This window comes from Hyla sarda, chromosome 2 (assembly GCF_029499605.1).
Source record: "Hyla sarda isolate aHylSar1 chromosome 2, aHylSar1.hap1, whole genome shotgun sequence".
Lineage (NCBI taxonomy): Eukaryota > Metazoa > Chordata > Amphibia > Anura > Hylidae > Hyla > Hyla sarda.
In genome coordinates this window covers 177,400,730-177,416,350 of record NC_079190.1, presented here as the reverse complement: position 1 = coordinate 177,416,350, position 15,621 = coordinate 177,400,730, and the positions used below count along the sequence as shown (strand labels likewise).

The following is a 15,621-nucleotide window of genomic DNA, read 5'->3' as shown; positions in this document are numbered from 1 at the left end:
GGGGCAGTGTACGTGTGTATATGTAGTGTTTTACTCTTTATTTTATGTTAGTGTAGTGTAGTGTTTTTAGGTTACATTCACACTGACGGCGGATTACACCGAGTCTCCCGCTAGAAGTTTGAGCTGCGGCTGCTGCAGCTCAAACTTGAAGCAGGGAATTCACTGTAATCCGCCGCCAGTGTGAATGTAACCTGTACATTCACATGGGAGGGGGGGGGGGGCAAAACTACAACTCCCAGCATGCACTCACAGAACATGCATGCTGGGAGTTGTAGTTTTGCAACAGCTGGAGGCACACTGGTTGGAAAATACTGAGTTAGGTAATAGAACCTATTACCTAACTCGGTATTTCCCATCCAGTGTGCCTCCAGCTGTTGCAGAACTACAACTCTCAGCATGTACTGATTGCCAAAGGGAATGCTGGGAGATGTAGTTATGCAACAGCTGGAGGCACGCAAGTACAACTCCCAGCATGCCGAGACAGCCATTTGCTGTTCCTGAATGCTGGGAGTTGTAGTTTTGCAAGATTTAGAGGGGTTCAGGCTGGAGATCACTGACAGTGGTCTCTAAACTGTGGCCCTTAAGATGTTGCAAAACTACAAATCTCAGCATGCTAAGACAGCAAACTGCTGTCTGGGCATGCTGGGAGTTGTAGTTTTGTAATATCTGGAGGGCTACAGTTTAGAGACCACTGTCAGTGATCTCCAGCCTGAACCCCTCTAAATCTTGCAAAACTACAACTCCCAGCATGCCAACACAGCAAACAGCTGTCAAGGCATGGTGGGAGTTGTAGTTTTGCAACATCTGGAGGGCGACAGTTTAGAGACCACTCTCTAAACTGTCGCCCTACAGATGTTGCTAGGCAACAGACTCCCGGACACGCGGCGTCATACTCACCTCCACCGCCGCCGTGATCACAGCCTCCGCCGGGTAAGTGACCGCCGCTGCCGCCACTGCTACACGGTTCCCCCCGCTGTGCCCGGACACCGATGGGCGGGCATAGCGCGGGGAACCGAACTTTAACCCCCCCGCCCCCAGTCTGCTATTGGTCGGCTGCTCCGCCGATCAATAGCAGGGATAGGAGGGGTGGCAACCCTGCCACCTCACTCCTATCTCTTCAAGGGGGATCGAGGGTGTCTTGGACACCCCCCGATCCCCCTTATTTTATCGCGGCGCCGCCGTTGATGGGCAGGGGGAGAGCGCTCCCCCTGCAAACACCATAGATGCCGTGATCAGAACTGATCACGGCATCTATGGGGTTAATGCTGCCGGGACCGGCGCGATCGCGGCCCCGGCAGCTGCGGTGGGACTCCGGCTGTGATTGACAGCTGAGTCCCACCCGCGATCTCCTGCGCTGCCCGCGGAACGTGTAATTCGCCTGGACGTATGCATACGTCCAATAGCGGGAAGGGGTTAATAGAAGTAATCTACAAATATGTTTAACTTTCTGCCACTAGTTGATTTAAAAGAAAAAAGGTTTTCACCGGAGTACCCCTTTAAGGCTCATTGGACACCTTGTTACGTGCCTTGAGGGGTATAGTTTCCAAAATAGTATGCCATGTGTTTTGTTTTTGTTTTTTGCTGTTCTGGTACCATAGGGGCTTCCTAAATGGGACATGCCCCCAAAAACCATTTCAGAAAAACTCACTCTCCAAAATCCCATTGTCGCTCCTTCCCTTCTGAGCCCTCTACTGCGCCCGCCGAACACTTGACATACACATATGAGGTATTTCCTTACTCAAGAGAAATTGGGTTACACATTTTATGAAGATTTCTCTCCTTTTACCCCTTAAAAAAATTCAAAACCTGGGTCTACACGAACATGCCAGTGTAAAAAATGAAGATTTAGAATTTTCTCCTTCAATTTGCTGCTATTCCTGTGAAACACCTAAAGGGTTAACAAACCTTTTGAATGTCATTTTGAATACTTTGAGGGGTGCAGTTTTTATAATGGGGTAATTTATGTGGTATTTCTAATATGAAGACCCTTCAAATCCACTTCAAAACAGAACTGGTCCTTCAAAATTTTAGATTTTGAAAATTTTGTGAAAAATTGGAAAATTGCTGCTGAACTTTGAAGCCCTCTGATGTCTTCCAAAAGTAAAAACATGTCAACTTTATGATGTAATCATAAAGTAGACATATTGTATATGTGAATCAATATATCATTTATTTGGAATATTCATTTTCCTTATAAGCAGGGAGCTTCAAAGTAAAAAAAAATGAAACATTTTAAATTTTTTCATCAGATTTGGGAATTTTTCACCAAGAAACGATGCAAGTATCGACAAAATTTTACCACTAACATAAAGTAGAATATGTCACGAAAAAACAATCTCGGAATCAGAATGAAAGGTGAAAGCATCCCAGAGTTATTAATGCTTAAAGTGACAGTGGTCAGATGTGCAAAAAATGGCCAGGTCCTACAGTGAAAATTGGCTGGGTCCTTAAGGGGTTAAACTCCTTCACTGTATTTGCAGCGACCACTTCTGCAGGAAGGCTATTCCATGCATCAACTACTCTCTTAGTAAAGAAATACTTCCTGATTTTACTGCATAAACCTTTGCCCCTTTAATATAAAAACTATGTCCTCTTGTGGTAGTTTTTCTTCTTTTAAATATGCTCTCCTCCTTTACCGTGTTGTTTCCCTTTATGTATATAAAAGTTTCTATCATCTGTCTCTTCTTTCTTCTAAGCTCTACATGTTAGGGTCCTTTAACATTTCCTGGTAAGTTTTCTCCTGCAATCCATGTACTAGTTAAAGGGGTTATCCAGGAATAGAAAAACAGAGCTAATTTCTTCCCAAAAAAACGCTCCCTGTCAGTCTCCAGGTTGGGTGTGGTTCTGCAGCTCAGTTCCATTGAAGTAAATGGAGCCAAAATGTGATACCACACCCAACCTGGAGATAGACGGGGAGTGGAATTTGAAAGAAATTAGCTGTTTTTCTATTCCTGGATAACCGGTTCAAGTGGCTCTCCAGTGAAAGCATAGTGTCAGGGGGAGGGATAGAATGATATAACCAAAAAGTGTGAATATAAACATATGTGTGTGTTCCCACTAATATTCTTGAATGTGATCTTTAAATGTTGGGAACATTTGGTGCGATAGCTGTGTGAAAGTGCGCCCATTGTGACCAAAGAGGAAAGTAAAAGATCAGTGGAAAAAGATTCAAAAGTCATGGCGGACAATTTAAATGACTCGGATTGTGAAAAAGGGGAAAGTCCCATCTAGATTTCACCTAAATAGTATAAGAGTGTGTACTTTCTCAGAAAAAAGGAAACTTTGGCATTAATAAATAGAGTGAAATGCATTTTCTCAGACTTTAATAAATCCAATAATAAATAAGCGCCACTGTCTCTTTTTGATTGTATTATTTTATTAAAAAGGAATGGAATAACAGGGACATGAACTTTTACTGTGCAGCTTACCCTGCCCCCAGTTCCTGCTAAAGCTCAGGCAAAATAGTATAGTACATTGAACAAGCACAGCTCAGGATAACCAGTAGGAGGGTGAAAGACGCGGCCTTACAACAATGCTTTAAAGGGGTACTCCGCTGCCCCAGCGTTCGGAACATTTTGCTCTGAATGCTGAGTGTGTCACGGCCACGCCCCATGTGACTTTATGCCATGCCCCTCAATGCAAGTCTATGGCACGCCCCCTACCATAGACTTTCATTGAGGGGGCATGGTGTGACATCACGAGGGGTGTGGCTGTGAAGTCACGACCCCCGCAGCCCGCATCCAGCGTTCAGAACAAAATGTTCTGAACGCTGGGGCAGTGCAGTACCCCTTTAATAGTTAGATAAATAATGTATCTGGCTTTCTTCTGCTGTTTTTTTCATACTGCAAAAACAACTTAAGTGTCTAAATGTAATGATTCTGTAAAACATATTGACATTTCCCTGAGGTTTTGCTGAGGAAAAAAAATCCAATGACCTCTATTATGTTTAGGTTATTGTGTTGGTGCACAATATGTGTATATGAAAAAAATGTAGTGGCCCCAAATAGTTCCTATATTTATGGATCTTTCTAGGACAACAACAGAAAATCCCTTTTTTTTAAGGGTAATGTGAAATTACATTATTCTTCTTTCAAAAGAATGTTCTTCTATTTCTGCAACAAACAGTTAATGCATCTTCTATTATTTCTGAATGATCACAGACCAGTATAAAGAGCAGCAGATTCATTTATTATAAATTTTTTCTGTACATAAAAAAGTAACTGTTTATACGTGTTCCTTATATCAGTACCAGAAGAGTTAGTAAATGATTCATGATAACGTGACAAACCGAGTGGCCTGGCTGTCATCCGAAAATATCGCTTGTAGGTGGTTTCTTCCGGTAGTCTTCAATGGCACTGTAATAATCGGCCATATGCTCCTGGCGCTGGGTGCCAACCAGCATGGTGTTGTATATCAAACCTGTATAGAATGCTGTGAAAAGGCTTTGTTAGCAGATACGCTGAATCTCTGAACATATAAGAGAATACCCTCTTCTTATGACATATGAGGTTGAGAGGACAGAGCTGCAAGAAAGCAAAGTACAGTTATCATTTTTGACTTTAGGGGACATAATATCGACAGCTTATGTCCTACATCTAAAGCTACATCTACAGGAATCCAACAGCCACAATGGGTTTTCTGTACAGCACTTAATGAAGACTACCAACAAAGTAATAAATACATCAAGATCTGTTCACTAGAACATCTGCTATCCAGTCATTGTTTGTATTGATGATAAAACTGCTGTGATAGATAATATTAGCTGTAAAAAAGATCCATCATTTCAGTCAAGAGAACAGACATTAAGATAAAAAAAACGGACTCAACAGGTGACATCTTATGACATCCAACTCATGGGCTTCTAAATACAGTATGTAGTCCTTTTAACATTATTGTAAAATATACTTTTTGTTGGATGAGTTAGTAGCAAGGAAGTGGAATATATCGTCAGAAGTTTATGTTAATATTGGACATTAATAGAAAAGTCTATACAACTAAAGCCTGGTTCACATTTGCATACGATCTGGACATCCATTGCACAACAATGTGTTTTTGGCTGTGCCGTGAGTCCTGTGTTTTTGCACAAATTGGCCCTGATTTACTAAGAGTGTCGGGTTATTTTCAGAGTGTTATTTTTTTCCCCCGATGTTTCACACATCGAAAATTCTGTCGCATGATATCAAATTCTGACGCACAGAGAAAAAAAAAAGTGTTGCACAGGAAAAATAAAGTAACTCTGCACCAGGACGTAACCTTACATTCATGTTCGTTAATGGGTTAAGTAAGTAAAAAAAAAATAATAATAAATAAATAAATAAAGGAAATGAAAGCCAAGATTTAAAAATAAAAAAGTGAAATTCCCAAAAAAACAATAAAAAAAATGTAATGTAATATAAATAGCTACTAAGGGGACAAAGTAACAGGATTTTCAAAAAAACACACACACTTTTTAACCGATTCCCCACTCCTCAAGGCAATCGGGTTTTCAAGTTCAGTAATTCACTATTTTTCTGGTGGGTTTTTAAATACAACTGTCGGGTTTTCAGGAAAATGTCAGGAACACACCTCTAATTATGCAAACCACGCCCCTTAAGTCGGGTTAAAAAAATACTGGGTTTTTACCAGTAAAATGTGTTGCACAAAGTGTTGCAGAGGACGTGCGACACAAATTGTGTCGCATAACCTGATAAACAGAGTCGGGATCACGTTAGTAAATCAGGGCTATTGAGCGGGGAAAAAAAACAGATCTACAGTATTATTTTCTCCGCTCAACTCCACTCATTTGAACCAAACCAGAGAATGGATCTCCCCTAAACAGACTGTAAGGTCATGTTCACACGGCTTAAAATGTGCAGAATGACTGCATGGAAAACATGTGTGGACATTCCACATATTTGGATAACCGGCAGGAGCTAGGACCGCTTGGAAATGCACCATCTAATAGATAGCAATGCATTTCCGAGCTAAATCCGCAAAAAGAATAGACAAGACTATTCTTTTTGCGAACGCCAGAATCGGGATTTCCGGGGCAGAAACATCTGCCTTGGAAATCCCCATTAATCCCCAGAATCTCATTAATATCAATGGGACTCTGCAACGGAATGTCTGTGAGGAATATTCCTGCGGAATTCCGCACGGACCTTTCGCTGTGTGAACATAGCCTAACCCTGATGTAAACCCGGCCTTCGAAGTACCAGAAGATATCTTAAAATAAAATGCCCAAATAATAATACATGGCAATCTATTTTGTGCTCATGAGAGTCAATATTATTTTGCAGTTCCGTAAGGTAAAAGGACAGAATTACAAGAATAATTCTGGTGGCTCTGGAAATCTTTTTATTCAATAATTACTAGTCTGGTTTGGATGCAACTTGTTTGTGATGACGTCTGAGCTGATGTCTGATATTTGTTTAATATCTTCTCATAATTAGATTATATTCCTAATCTGGTGATGATGACGCCATCATCCAAATTGGGATACTCTTCCTTTCTCCAACTCAATTAGATGCCAGTAAACTCTCCTTCATTCATATGACAACCAATACGCCGGTCCATACAATCATCATAATCCAGATAGATTCCTACAGCAATTTTTTATTTTTTTGCAAACCTACCAACCACCCACCCACCCACCCACCAATAATAACATTCCTAAAGCTTTGATATGCTATATGTATCTAAGAATACTTTAGAAAGAAGAGGAGGCTCAGACTATGATATTAACTAGGACCAATTGCCAGACTGCCCCTTTAATGGACCAGGCTTGTTTGAGCCTTTGAGGGGTATTCTAAAAAAGTTAGATATTTATGTTTTATAAACTGCTTTAATAAACTTAAAGAGTACCTGTCATCAACAAAAACTTTTAATATGTTGTTCATAATCATTAATGAAGAGATATTGTAATATATCTTCATAAAAAAATATTAATATTTATACCAGTTTTTTCATTTTATACTTTTGGCCACTAGGGGTCACTCTTCTATGCCTGGTCTGCAGGTAGCTTCCTATGCTTTTCATAGTAAGTGTACAGCTTTTAGGACTAATGCTGAAAGGGTTCTGGTCCTTCCACCGGAAGTTCAGTGCTCTCAGCTCACAGGCTGGGAGCGAGTCCTGAGCTGAGAGTACTGAACTTCCTGTGGAAGGACCAGTGCCCTTTCAGCATTAGTCCTAAAAGCTGTACACTTACTATGAAAAGCATAGGAAGCTACCTGCAGACCAGGCATAGAAGAGTGACCCCTAGTGGCCAAAAGTATAAAATGAAAAAACTGGTATAAATATTAATATTTTTTAATGAAGATATATTACAATATCTCTTCATTAATGATTATGAACAACATAGTAAAAGTTTTTGTTGATGACAGGTACTCTTTAATAAAATAATGTATAACTTTTTTTATATTTACATTTACACGTTGAGTAGCAGCAGTAGGAGCAGACACAGAACCTGCAGGCCACTCGCTCACTCTCCTCAAGAGCTGCCACGGGTCCAATGCTACTGACACAGAGCTCCCCTCTAAATAACGTATATTCTAATACATTAGAATAAACAATACACTGTCTGCCAATAGGCTCTGTGTGGGTGGCGGCCTATAACAGAGTGAACAGTAATTACTTGTAAACACCATTTGCTCTAGAGGCTGCGCACCCACAGCACTAGTGGCAGACAACCCTCCTCAGTAATGCATCTGAATATACAACTCCTGGGGGGGGGGGGGGGGGGGGGGGTTGGCTGTATGACAGTCGCATTGTGTTCGTGGCAGTTCTTGAACACAGCGGACATGCAGGGACCAGGGAATGGGCAGCCCTACAGTTCACAACATAAACACTGGTGGCAGCAGAGAGCCCCTATATGTATGGATCCAGCTGTAATCTATGGGACTTTTGGTAAATCTGTATCCTGATCGATATAATCTCGGGAAAATCTTGGACTAAGAAGTTGCCAGGAGATTTCCTGCTGCTTATATTCTGCCACCAGAGCATTATTGGAGCTTCGCTCTATTAAGATATATAAAATTGGGTTTTCTAAACTAAACAACGCCTTAAAACACCTTGCTCCAAAACTTGTGGGTTGGCATGTAGATAAAGGAGCTGATGATTTGTTTTTAAATAATACATATATTACTCCATTATTCTTTTGTGCTTTTTAGCTTTTATTAGTGGAATCTATGGAAACCATGCTGGATCAAACAAGGAGGAGGGCTAAATGAAACCAATCACACTTTGATATGTGATTTAAGAAGGCGCTGCAAACATGTAAGAGGTAGAAAACGAAGTGCTCCGTTTTCTACCTCTTACATGTTTGCAGTATCTATTTGAGTCCTATACGTGATGCACCATCAGTGAACACACGCTGGGTCATTGACCTCCCCTTCCTCTCTCTGGACATATTTGTGTAGTTCCTTATTGCCGGTGCCGATATATTCACAATTTTTTTTCCTGTGTTCTTTTTTCTGGTAGTTAGAGTTTGATTTAAGAAGGCCTTGTTGTGAGTCATATTGCTTGGGTCAAATGGTTTTTGGGCTTCCTATAAACCCCATATACCATAACCATGTAAGTTACCATGGAATAAGCCTCCCAAGCCCCTCTTCCTTAGCGGGCATGGTTATAAAGCTCTTTGGAAACATATTAAACTTCTTCTACGGTAGTTCTGTTTAATGTAAAACAGCCAATACTAGACATGGGGGATGCACCTACAGTATCTCAGCCTCAGCCTGTGTGAGTACAAGGGAGGGGAGGAGAGGCCATCATGTTGGGGTTTCTCTGCCTCAGCTTATGTGCATGGTGTGAGAGGGGAACAACAGATAGCGAGACATATGGCTGGCTCAATACATCTCTGCACAGCTTCTGCATTGCAACAGGAGGAGTCCATATACTTAAAGGGGTACTCCAGTGAAAAGCTTTCTTCTTTTAAATCAACTGGTGGCAGAAAGTTAAGCATATTTGTAAATTACTTCTATTAAAAAATCTTAATCCTTCCAGTACTTATTAGCTGCTGAATGCTACAGAGGAAATTCCTTTCTTTTTGGAACACTGATGACATCACGAGCACAGTGCTCTCTGCTGACATCTCTGTCCATTTTAGCAACCATGCATAGCAGATGTACGCTAAGGGCAGCATGGTGGCTCAGTGGTTAGCACTGCTGCCTTGCAGTGCTGGGGACTTGGGTTCAAATCCCACTAAGGACAACAATAAATAAAGCATTATTATTATTATAATAACGTCAGCAGAGAGAACTGTGCTCGTGATGTCATCAGAGAGCATTCCAAAAAGAAAAGAATTTCCTCTGTAGTATTCAGCAGCTAATAAGTACAGGAAGGATTAAGATTTTTTAATAGAAGTAATTTACAAATATGTTTAACTTTCTGCCACCAGTTGATTTAAAAGAAAAAAGGTTTTCACAAACTGTTCCGAACGCTGGAGTCGGCAGCTTGTGATGTCATAGCCCCGCCCCCTAATGTCACGCCCCACCCCCTCAATGCAAGTCTATGGGAGGGGGCGTGACAGCATCATGCCCCCTCCCATAGACTTGCATTGAGGGGCGGGGCATGACATCATGAGGGGGCGGTGCTATGACATCACAAGCTCCCGGTGCCTGCTCCAGCGTTCGGAACAGTTTGTTCCAAACGTTGAGCAACGGAGTACCCCTTTAACTAGCATAAACAAACAAAATGTATGTTAACAGTAACCAGCAAAAGAAAGGAGTAAACCATTTGGATCTGCACAACATGTAATCTGCCTCATATTAAGGCTGACAATGTTGCACCATTCCTAAAGGAAACACCTACTGCAATTCATAGTTCATAAAGTCAACATCCAGTGTAGTAAATATTTCATAGAAGTACAAACAAGCCGAGACGCCTGTTATTACTAGTAGGTGAGAAAATATCGATAAGATAACAAATATAGTGTTCAGTAACTACAGAGGAGGAAATGGTCTTCTGAGTCTTATCTCATCCATGTAAAGCAATACAATGATTTATTAACCCTTTTCAGCCTAGAAATTCCTTGAAAGCTACAATTTCACCACACGTTACACCACATTGGCATCTTCCTTTAAATGTTTCATATTGATTTACTAAAATCTATAGGGCGCCAATTCATAAATGCATGATAATAAAGAATGAACATTATATATATATATATATATATATATATATATATATATATATATATATACACATTATATAGGGGAGTCCTGTGCTGTTCTGTCCATACATCACAGAAGCAGACTTTCACTAGACTGTCCGCCATGTAACACTACTCTGATGTATGGGAAGGTCGCATTCACACTGGTTATTACACTGCATGAATGTAACCTTGTTGTGAATGGGTTTCCCATTTACCCCTCCACACTGCGAAAATTGCAGATTCTGGACCCCCTGAAAGAATGAACATGTTCCTTCTGTTGGCGGAATTCTGTACAGACTGCACCGTCCTAGCACTGATGGATATATATGTGTTGCCCGCTGCACTTGGGATTCCGGACCCTGAATTTCTCTGGGTGGATATTTGTGTAATTGTACCCCAAGAGGTAGTGCCGGCTGATAATGGCCGATCTGTGGGGGGATTCAGATGCAGAGCCTGAGGCAATGAGCTGATCATTATACTGTGCAGACAACCTCTTCTACTTCTGTGCGTTCACACTGAGTAATTCGAGAGGAATTCAGGAGGAATAATTTCGGTCAGGAAATTGTTGCCTTCTCCATCAAGTGGAATTCGAGTGGAATTTTCAATGCGTAAATGAAGAGGAATGAAGTAAGAGGCTATTTAATCTACTTTTCTGAATTCCGCTTGAAAACGATGTCGAGCAGAATTTTTTTTTACCATTGACTTCTATTGGATTCGGCTAGCGGATTCCGCTTGAAGAATGAACATGTTCTTTCTTCAAGCGGAAAGGGATTCAGCATCGGAATAGCAGAATTACCGCAGTGTGAACAGGACAGCGGAAATAACATTAAAGTCAATGGGCAGAGGGAATGTGCGCTAATTTGGAGCGGAGAATTCAAGAGGAATTACTCAAGTAAATTCCTCTTGAATTACTCCGTGTGAACGCACCCTAATGTTGGTTATCACTTTGTATTCTACATTTCTGTTTATTTAGCAGTCCTATACTATAACATAACAAGAAACGTTATATATGAGGGGTGCTATACCCCTTATACAACAAGAAACACTAGATACAAATGTAACATTATTGGGCAAAGGTTTCGCTGTGATACCTTAATACACGAAGTCCAGGATGTTTTGTATCTCATAGATTTTTATGATGTTAAATAGGTATTCCCAACTGATAGATCATATTAATCCTTGTAGTACTCTGTAAAAAGAAATATTTTTCCCAAATACATTTATTTACCCGACTTGAATCCTTTTCCATTTATTGGCATTTTTCTACAATTGTTGACTGCTTGTCCAAGTTACCAGTTACAGCGCTGCTCCTGAAGCAGTGGTCAGTAGAGATGAGCGAACTTACAGTAAATTCGATTCGTCACGAACTTCTCGGCTCGGCAGTTGATGACTTTTCCTGCATAAATTAGTTCAGCTTTGCGGTGCTCCGGTGGGCTGGAAAAGGTGGATACAGTCCTAGGAGACTCTTTCCTAGGAATGTATCCATCTTTTCCAGCCCACCGGAGCACCTGAAGGCTGAACTAATTTACGCAGGAAAAGTCATCAACTGCAGAGCCGAGAAGTTTGTGACGAATCGAATTTACTGTAAGTTTGCTCATCTCTAGTGGTCAGGCTTGTGAAGTCACTGCACGCAGTAGGAGAGTGTTTCAGCTGGCCAGGATCTACGCAGCACGTATCAGCGCTGGCTTCCCTGCCCGATCACCTTATGTGTATAGATCATCAGATCAGTATGGACGGCCGCATGACTCCTGTCTATATAACTGTCTATATGGGGACAGAACTGCGATGTGTATCAAGCCCATGTACACAGATTATTATTATTCTTAAAGTGCATTCACATCATACTGTTTTGAATCAGTTTTTGTACTTGAAATCCGCATACAACCATATTGCTTGCCCTATACATTGACCATCCATATAAAAACTTACACAAAAAGATGTATCCGGTTGTGTTTTTGTACTTATCAGTTTTTTTCCTTTTTTTCTGTGCACAAAACCGAAGTCAACCATGGTTTTGTATCCTGTTTTTTTTGTCTACATAGGGTTTTGTGTCCTTTATAAAAACCGTATATCGTTTTATAACCTTGTAGTCAATACAAACCATATTGAGCACACGATTGCATAGTTTTGTCTTTTTTTGAGGTATACGTTTTCCCTAAAATAAAACTGATTCAAAACGCATGGCAAAATTTTGATCTGATAGGAGAACCTGTGATCATGTGATCCTGAGGTCCTCAATTTTTAAAGTGAGCTCTGGATTGAGTTTGAGAAGAAGGAGTTGGTGATTGCAGTGAACTGTAAGTCTCTGTATACAAGTGATTGTATCTACGTATGTGTTTTATAATATACAGGGGCACTCATTCTGGGGTCTGGTTATGAGAGATATGTTATACAGGGTGTCTGATACTGGGGTCTGTATTATACCTAGAGCCTGATACTGTGGTATATATTCTACTTAGGGCACCGATACTGGGGTCTGGTTTTAGGCTATATATCAGCAGGGATACAGTTAATGGGGTCTGAATATAGGGTATTATACAGGGGCACTGATACTTCAGTCTGGGATATATATTATACCGGGTATGGATACTGTGGTATGATTATGGGCTATATATTATACACTGGGGCTGATTCTGGGGTCTGTATTATACCTAGAGCCTTAAAATGCAGAATGTAATCTACTTAGGACACTGATATTGGTGTCTGATTCTTTGATTTATTATGCAGGGCCACTGATACTGGGGACTGATTATTGGGTATTTATTATGCAGGTGTACTGATACTGGGGTATATATTATACAGGGGGACTGCAAGTGGGAACATATTTTGGCTTCTATACTTACTATACATGGCACTGTTACTGGCATCCGATTATAGGGTTAATATTTTACAGGGTGGGCTAATAAAGTTTTATTCTGGTGTCTGTATCATACCTAAAGCCTGTGGTATGTGTTATATTGGGGGCCTGATACCGGGGTCTGACTCTGGGGTATGTATTATACCATTATGACATAACACACATTGGGGTTTATTTATTAACGTGATCCAGACTCTTTTTTTATCCATATTCCATGTTCCATACGACACAATTTGCGACCAAACCCCCCCCCCCAAAAAAAAAAAAAATTTACAAGAAAAACTAGAAAAGGGGAGGCCCCCACGGAAGAAAGTGGGCATGGTCCCAACAAAAGGTGCGTGTCCCCAACAGTTTTAAAAAATCCCAACATATTTACTAAGGTTTCCACAGAAAATGTGGTGGATTTGAGCTGAGGAAAACCCTACAGATCAGAGCATGTGTAAAATAAGCAACATGTAGGGAAAAGTGCAAAATGTAGGGAAAAATTTGTAAATACCTTGGGAAAACACCTGTCGGGAATCAAAACCCACAAAGAAAACTACACTCCACTCTTAGTAATAAACCCCATTCTTTCCTAACCACTTTCTTTTTCAATATGCATGGCTGTGAATCAGATGTAGCAACAGGGAGATGGGGAAACCCCTTTAACCCCTTAAGGACTCAGCCCATTTGGACCTTAAGGACTAAGACAATTTTATTTTTAAGTTTTCGTTTTTTCCTCCTCCCCTTCATGTTTTTATTGGGGGAGGGGGGTTTTCACATTTTTTTTACTTTATTTTTACACTCTTATAGTCCCCATAGGGGACTATTTATAGCAACCATTCGATTGCTAATCCTGTTCAGTGCTATGTATAGGACACAGCACTGATCAGCAATATCGGTCATCTTCTGCTCTGGTCGGCGGGAAGGCAGATCAGAGCAGAAGACTCCCGGAAGGCAGCGGAGCCAGGTGAGGGGACCTCCGTCTGCCGTGCAGGACGATCGGATCGCCGCGGCAGCGCTGCAGGCGATCCGATCATCCAATTAAGTGACCGCGATGCTGCAGATGCCGTGATCTGTATTGATCACGGCATCTGAGGGGTAAATGGCGGACATCCGTGGGATCGCGGGTGTCCGCCATTACCGGCGGGTCCCTGGCTGCGATCCACAGCCGGGAACTGCTGCGCATGATGCCGGCTTCGGTCCGATGCCCGCGGTTATGCTCAGGACGTAAATGTACGTCCTGGTGCGTTAAGTACCACATCACCAGGATGTACATTTACGTCCTGCGTTGTTAAAAGGTTAAAGGGGTACTCCGGTGGAAAGATGTTTAGTTTTATTTTTTTTGTAAATCAACTGGTGCCAGAAAGTTAAACAGATTTGTAAATTACTTCTATTAAAAAAAATCATAATCCTTCCAGTACTTATTAGCTGCTGAATATTACAGAGAAAATGATTTTCTTTTTGGAACACAGTGCTCTCTGCTGACATCTCTGTCCATTTTAGGAACTGTCCAGAGCAGCATATGTTTGCTATGGGGATTTTCTCCTACTCTGGACAGTTCTTAAAATGGACAGAGATGTCAGCAGAGAGCACTGTGCTTGTGATATCAGCAGAGAGCTGTGTGTTCCAAAAAGAAAATAATTTCCTCTGTAGTATTCAGCAGCTAATAAGTACTGGAAGGATTAAGATTTTTTTTTTATAGAAGTAATTTACAAATCTGTTTAACTTTCTGGCACCACTTGATTTAAAAAAAAAAAAAAGTTTGCCATCGGAGTACCCCTTTAAGATTTTTACACCAAGATGATGTTTCTGAAAGCCCCTAGTGTCAAGTATCATACTGAATGTAACATTTAGCTGTAGAAACTAAAGCAATTCACCTCTCTAGAAGGCTCAGAAAAAAAAATATCCTCTTACTTTTATTCTCCAGGTCAACAAAACATGCTTAAAGCATTTAGTGGCTACTCATATACAGCTCCATCCTCGTTTCCAATACGATTATCCACATATTAGTTTCCTTTAGTCTACACAGTGAACATTATTTGCTCTTCTTAATAAACAAGGGAGGGGTAATGTTATAATGTATAAGAAATACTACATAGAAGAATTGTTACGGATTTAAAACGTTGAAAAGTATTAAAATAAACTAAGGGAGGACCCTGCAATTTTTTTTTTTTTTTAAGAAGTAGGAAAGTGGAAAGATTGATGAGAAAGGTTTTTAAGATGGTGATTTATGTAAGACAGAAAAAAATATAGTTTTAGAAAACCCATCAATTCCTCCGTCTACCGGGGAAACCGTACAATATGGGAATGGATTCTCTGATATGCAGGTTCGGAGAATATTTTATATACTCTCATTACCCTTCTATATAAGATATTCTGGACAATAAGTAACACTGTTGGAAGATTTTAAATGGCAAGACGACTTTTATTTAGTAACCCTAGATGTTGTTTCTTTATATTCTAACATCCCCCAGACAAACAAAAATTATTTATCTCGGACAGTTTAAATGTAATTTGGCTAATAATTTTATAGTTGGAAATTAATTTTATATACAGCATCTTGGTACAGTAATAGGTGCGAAATGCACTAATTTATTTAATTTTATCCATCAGTGCAAATTTTTACCTGATATATTGATGACTTAGTAATGAT

The 15,621-nt window shown here is 40.5% G+C and overlaps 1 protein-coding gene across 1 annotated transcript in view; it reads right to left on the bottom strand.

Annotated features, from left to right (window-relative positions):
- Positions 1–4,165: 4,165 nt before the first annotated feature.
- Positions 4,166–15,621, bottom strand: part of ATP11A (ATPase phospholipid transporting 11A) — a 268,432-nt gene continuing 256,976 nt past the window's right edge. Inside the window, exon 33 of the mRNA XM_056555787.1 lies at positions 4,166–4,523. The gene's annotated coding sequence lies outside the window, so the exon portion shown is untranslated. The remainder of the gene's footprint in view (positions 4,524–15,621) is intronic.